Source organism: Pteropus vampyrus, unplaced genomic scaffold, assembly GCF_000151845.1.
Source record: "Pteropus vampyrus isolate Shadow unplaced genomic scaffold, Pvam_2.0 Scaffold179, whole genome shotgun sequence".
Lineage (NCBI taxonomy): Eukaryota > Metazoa > Chordata > Mammalia > Chiroptera > Pteropodidae > Pteropus > Pteropus vampyrus.
The window spans coordinates 2,094,036-2,100,991 of NW_011888960.1; positions in this window are offsets into that span (position 1 = coordinate 2,094,036).

Genomic DNA, 6,956 nt, shown 5'->3' on the forward strand with positions numbered 1-6,956 from the left:
CCCCCGCCCCCAGCCTGCTTTACCTAAAATCTGAAACTTTAGAGGCCTGGGGAGGACTCTTCTCTCCCCACCCCTATAATTAACCCTATCCTTCTCTGCAGGCTGGCTTCATGGCCATGCAACCTGTGCGTTGGCACAGGGCCTGAGCTTGGAAGGGTTCTGTGCTCTGCTGTTGCAGTCTTAAAATTCTTGGTCAGTTTTGAATAAGAAGCTCTACATTTTCATTTTATACTGGACCCCACAAATTATATAGCGGGCTGCTTTCTGGGCAATCTAATCAGAGCCCTAAAAACACCATCTTCATGGTCCAAAGGCTCCCAATCTGTCTGGCTGTTCGCTTCCTTTGGCCTGGGGTCTAGCCCCTGCTAGCCAGCTTGGACAGGCGGGCAGGCCTCTGAGCTGCCTTCAGGGCTGTCCGTTGGAAGTTTCTCAGTCATAGGGCTCACATAAGGGGAGAGCAGAGGACAGGTCTGGCTGGGGGTTAGTGGGTGTGTATATATATGAGTGGAGGCGGGGCGCAGTGAAGGAAAAGTCTAAAAGAGTGGCTGGAACTACTACCCAGAGTCCAAGTGACTCCATAGCTAGTTATGATTGGCTGCTCAGCTTGATTTCTTGCATCCCTTCACCCACGCTGACCAGGTGCCCACCCTGCACCAGGTGATGGGGTTGCACAGCCCAAGACACACAGACTCCAAAGGGGCAGAGTTGTACCAGAAAGAGTACTGGACTATGAGCCAGTGCTGGGTTCTGGTCTTGCCTCCCTCACCGATCGGCTGGCCTTGAGCCCATCCATTCTCCTCTCTGGCCACCAGCTTCACATTTGTCTCCTTGGTGGCGTGAGGTTCCTTCCCAGCTGTGCTATTCTGGGGAACTTCCTAGACTCACCTAGGCAGTGGGAGGGGTGGAGAGGTCACTGGTGGTTATCTAATCTACAAATGGGAGCTAAGGTCCCTGCCAATTGTGATATTATGATGCTATTTTGAGGAGTGTCGTCCATACAACAATATACATTCAAAATAAAGTGAAATTAATAAAGTTAGGGAAAGGAAAACGAATTGTTCTTAGACCAAATATGTTCGGTTCCAGAGAGATTAAAAAGTTAAACCTAAGAAATAAAACCTAAAAGTACTATAGATGATTAAGATAATCTTGGAGTGTTTGTATATTTGGGAGGGTGGATGAGGAGAACTAAAGACCTAGAAATCATAAAAGATAAATTATATAAACCTGATGTATAAAAATAAATTTATGCACAGCAAAAAATACATAAGTAGATTCAAAGAGAAAAATGTACAAGTTAAATGCTAGAAATAATGACAAGAAAAAACTGATTTCCGTAATATGGAAAGAGTGTTTGTAAATCAATAAGAAAATGACCCAAGGGAAAAAAATAGAAAAATTAGCCAAGAGTAGCAGAACCTTGCTGGTAAAAGAAAGAAAGGAAGATAGACTGGCAAATTAAAACTCAAAGAGACAAATGTTTTCACTTATCAGATTGGCAAATATAAAAAAATTTGATGATTACTCTGCCTAGTCACTCTTTACGTGGTTGGTTGGAAGTATAAACTGGTAAATCTCTTTGGAGCAATTTGATTCTATCAAAATTAAAAGTGCATAACCCCTTTGGACAAGTATTTCCACTTCTAGGACTGTTGTATAGGTATATGAACTCTAGAAAAGTCTTTTCAATGAAGTTTTTAAAGGATCAAAACATTAAAAATAATATATTATTATTAAAAAATGCTCACCAGTAGAACAGAACACTAGTAACCATGAGAGAGAATTAGTTACATTTATAGGTACTTGTACAGATACATTTGAGATACATTTAATCTGAAACCAAGTTGCAGAATTTGTATTTTAACATGAGCGTATGTACATATATGGTTCTAAGGTTTTTTGGAAGGATGGACAAAAGGGTAATGAACGTTTCTGTGGAAGAGAACTGGGGGAAGGGGGTCAGGAATAGAACATAACACTTTCCGCAGTGCATTGTTAAGGACAATTTTCATTTTGCTGGTGTTGTTGTTTACCATAGGCATATGTTGCCTTAAAGAGGTTTTTAAAAACCACAATCACGATTTCCCTAATGTAGTGAATTAAGTTATGTCTTAATAGGAGGGAAAGAGACTCTTGGGGCTGTGGAAATATCTCAGCCAGAATCCCCTGGGCTACAAATGCACGTCTGGGCCCCAGTCCTCATCTTAGAGTTTGGGAATCGAAGCCCTATACCTTGGGAAGGCAGCTTCCCCACATTTATAAATGCCGGTTTGCTAGGTCAAGGTGCTTGTGGGTCTAGTGGCTGTGAGTGGGACAGCAGATGAGGCCGCCCCGGCAGGCTTGGTAACCCCATCCAGGCCCAGCCCCCAGGCCAGCAGAGGAATTTGGCTGTTCCTAATTTTCCTGGCCCCCAGCCTCTGGTCCACTGTCCATCTGTCTCTTGAGAGTCGACCTCCCAAAAACCTCTCTGAAATAGCCCTGAATCTGAACCAGATCGGTAATCTGTCATAAACGAGGCTGGAGTGACCCTTCCCTATCTTCTGGGCCATAAATGGAGTTATTTCATACCTGGTTCTCCCAAACAGAGATGAGACCCTTGCAGCTCCTGCCCTGCCCCTGGCGGGCTGCACCTGGAGCTCTGGGTCTATGGGGGCAGCACCCCGCGGGCCTCTCAGGGCACCAGGGACCTGCCCGCCAGCTTAGACCTCTGGGCAGCCCTGCTTCCACCTGCAGGCCATCTTGAGCACCCCGGGTCTGGCCTTCTCCCCGCAGCGAAGCGGGCCACCAGCTCTTTGCTCCAAACGGGATAGCGTCCTGCTTTCCAGAGCCAGGGCTCAGCAGGCAGAAAACCTTCTCTCCTGTTCCTGTGGCCTTCTGTCACATGCTCCTGTGGCCCACCTGCCCTGTGCATCCTTGAGGAGGTGACAGCCACCCACATCATACGTAAGCACTGGAAATGTCCTGGGTCCTCATTTTTCGTTATCGTGTTAAACATTTGAGCAAAAACCAAATAAAACAAATCTGGTTGTTAGAGATATCTCTCTCTTTCCAAGGTATTTTCTGGGCTTAGATAGCGCATGCTTTTTCTTATCCCTCCAACGGGATGTCCGAGCATCTTCTGCTCCTGCTCTTTGTCGGGTTTTCTTAAAAATTGTTTTATCTTCACATCGCTGAATATCCTTATCACGTATTTTGAATAAGCCATACACTGTAAAAACAAAACAACGACGAAAAAGCCCAAAACAAACCCGAAAAAGAGAGATACAGGCTACAGTGTGCCACGCCTCTCCTTCAGCCACTTAGTTCCCTTCCTAAAAGGCAAAATTGTTACTGGGTTTATTTATTTTTAAAATCAACTTTATTGAGGCATAATATAACTAGAACAAAAGGGACACGGTGTAAGTGTGAAGTTGGATGAGTCTAGACACATGACAAGGCTCTGTAAGGACCACCAAAATCAAGATACAGAAAACAGATGTATTCCCCCAAAAGGTTTCCTTCCCCCTTTGCAGTTAATTCCCACCCCTACCCAGGTGGTCACTGACTTTTAAAAAATATATCCTTCTAGAGACATCTTCTGCAAATTTTAAGTATCATTATATATTGGATTTTTTTTTTTTTTTCTGAGCAACTAAGTTTGCATTTTTGCCACTGCCAGTTTTGTCGTTAGGATCTTTGTGTCCATTTCTCATGTTTGGGGGATATGTTTCTAAAATTGAGTTTGTCCTGCATCAATAGATGTGACCCGCTTTAAAACTCGTGTTGCGGTGTGCCCGATCGGAGGAAGTCGCTTTCGAACTTCCTTTGTCATCTCGTGCTAATTTCGAGTTTTCTTCCCCGTGTTCCCCGCGACCCCGTGCGCCCCGCCCGCGGCTGCAAACCGCCTGGGCAGAAACAGCGCGGAGAGGTGGAGAGCACCCAGACGCTGGAACGGGTCCCTCACGATCCCATCCGGGAAGGTCAAAGCTGGAAAACCCAGGTGACGTTCGAGTCAGGTGGGCAACGGCTCGGATATGGGGAAGAGGAACCTGGATTTTCCAGGGCCAGTCCACACCCGCCCGGCGGGGGTCCAGCTCCGGGAGCCGCCGCCTTGGAAGACCCTGGCATGGGTTGGCAGGTTTGGGAGAAGCCGAGCTGGATGAAACGCTGCCTGCTTTTGCCCAAAGCTCGGGGCGCTAGCGGGGCCTACAGCGGCGCTGCGGCCGCCCCGCTCCCCACTCCGCTCCCAGATGTGTGCGGCCTCCCCGCTGGGCCGGCACCCGGGCGGCGCCCCGGCCGTTCCACCCCGGGCCGCTGCGGCCTGGTCAGTGTTGAATTCAGGGTGGAAATGGCTGGTCATCGGGCGATTGAACCTTCCTAGGCCCGCCACCCTTCCTTCCTCCGCATCTTCCTTCCGCATCTTCTCTTCCAACCTGCTCCGCCCGCGGGGCTGGGGGGCGGGGGGCGGGGGGGAAGGCCCCAAACAAAACAAACAAACAAAACCTGCAGCGCAGTCTTCAGGGCCAGGCGGAGCACTTCGCGAAAGCCTAAGTGACAAACGCCGCACAGGAAACACCCCTGGATTCCGTGCGATTGAATTCAATCAGCATTTACTGAGCGCGTCCCCGGGGCGCGGCGCAGGGGACCCGGAGACTCACGAGCTGCGTGCGAGACCCCGGGGCAAATTCAGGGTCAGCAGCGCGATGTCACCGAGGGCGCATTCCGGGCTCCCGACAAATTGGCGAGACGCGGGAACTGAAAAGCGAAGCGAGCTCACTGTTAAGGGTTGTGCTGACACATCCCCACACTTTAAGTGGACATAGGACCGTGGTGGGCAATCGAGCCCTTAAATGGAACACAGCGGAGCGTTTACCCGTAGGCGTGTGTGCGTGTGTGTGCGTGTGCGTGTATGTGTGTGTGTGTGTGTGCGTGTGTGTGTGTGTGGAATACGCTCACAGCCACCAGGAACCCGCTTTGGATGCGTTTCCTGGTGCGCTTTAAAGATAAGGGCGCAGCCACTTTCTCCGTGTGTGTTTTGAGTGCACACGGCCAAAACTTTTCCGCAGGGTACAGGAGACCGCCGTGCGAAACGCCCTTGCCGGCCTCCAGAGTCGACCTTGGCACACGCGATGGTGCGCTCTGCGCGTTAGTGTGTCTCTGCGTCCCTGCGCTCTAATCGGGCGTCGCCTGTGCAGACCGCGGCTGCGTGTGCAGGGCTGTGGCCTTGTATCTCCGGGCAGGGAACATCTTTTGTCTCTGGCGAAGAGCTTTCCTCCGGCAAAGATAAAGTAATCGATAGGGTCTTTTAAATAGCTCCGCGTTTCCTGTCGGGCGAGGAGTATCAGCGCGCGCACCAAATCTGCTCTGGTATGTCACCTTATCTCCCGTTCCCGCTGTTGTCCCCAAACGCCGCCTGTCAAGGGAGACGCCACCCGCATTAGGACCCAGACTGGGGACCTTCCGCTCAGGGTCACGCTAAGCGCCCTCGGCTAGGCCCCGCCGCCCCTCCGAGGGTCGGGTAGGGGAAGGGGGGCGGTATGGAGGGGCCGGAATGAATAGGGGTAGCGGTAAGGGCAGAACTCCCAACCCGGCCAGGGGGAAACGAGCAAACAGGCCGAAGTGGTCCCGTTCGGTGAATACGGGGCTGGGGCGGGAGTGTTTCTTTTCTTTTTTCGTTTTATAACCATGAAAATTGTTGATCTGGGCAATTGGCTGGTTGAGAGCAGAGCTTTAAGGGAGTTTGGGGGCGCATCTGCCAGGTTAGACCTGGCACTGCGGTGAGGGGAGGTTTTACCAACCTCCAGGAGAGGGGTTAGGGAGAGGAACGAGCGCCCGAGCCTTGAAGGTCACGGGACCCCCGAATCTGGCCACCGTCCTTTCCAGCCTGAAGTCGGAGTCGGAGCTGACTGCAGCCCGGACCAGGACAGGGTTCAGAGGAAAGGCACGACCCAAAGCAGATTTCCAACCTCTGCAAAGGTCCTGTGGCCGCCTGGGCTTACCCTTCCTGGGGTGAACTCTCGCTGAGACCCCGCAGGCCAGGCCCTGACCCGAAGTGTTTCTAAGACTGGCCACCAGCCGGAGGCCCTGGGCCTCCCTGACGACACAACACCATTAACCCTCATCTCTTCAGTTTTCTCTTTCTATATTCAAACCCGGTTGTATCTGGCCTTGCTTTTTTTTTTTTTTTTTTTTGAGAAAAATATTCCAAATAAAAGTAACAAAACCTTTCAATCCCCTCCCTCCTCTCACGCCATAAATACGCACAAAACCAACCACACAGGTCACAGGGAGGCACCTCCCTTTATTTCCAGCCTCACAGTGCCCCTCGGGGCTCCCTTCTCCTGGGAAGCTGGAGGGGGAGCGACTTCTTGGCTTCAGTGCGGACTCGCTTTCTTCCAACCTGCCCACAATCATCTGAGTTACTCCAACTGCTGACGGCTGAGAGGACCACCCACCAGAAACCCAGCTAGGGACGAGGCAGGCCTTGGGGAAACGGGTTCTCATTTAGGGGGGTCCGTTTATCCAACACAGAGGGAATTCTGTGTTTTCTTCTCATTTTTTAAGGCTCTGGTCTAACCCTTCTTTCTCTACTATCTCAGCTTTAAATTTAAAAAATGCTGCATTTGATTATTATCAATAGCCCAAGTTTGATGGCGGTGGTGGTGGTGGTGGTGGGGCGCTGTAGCCGTGTTTTCTTGTAGGGTGGGTCATAGATAGCATGTGCTAAGTTGAAAGTAGCAGAATGTGACCCGGACACCTCTCTGCCATCTTTGAATCAAGGGCTGAGTGTCCTCCACCTCCTGGTGGTCTTTCCTGGCTGCTGCATCTCAGACCCATTCGCCGCTTGGAACGTGAGTGAAACATGAGTGTAATTTTGTTCAATCTTCCCAGGAAGCGATTTGGGAATTCTCGTTTTAAGAGTCTTTGCAAATACATAAGGTGGAAACAGCTTATGAGAATTACCTTGACTGTTTTTA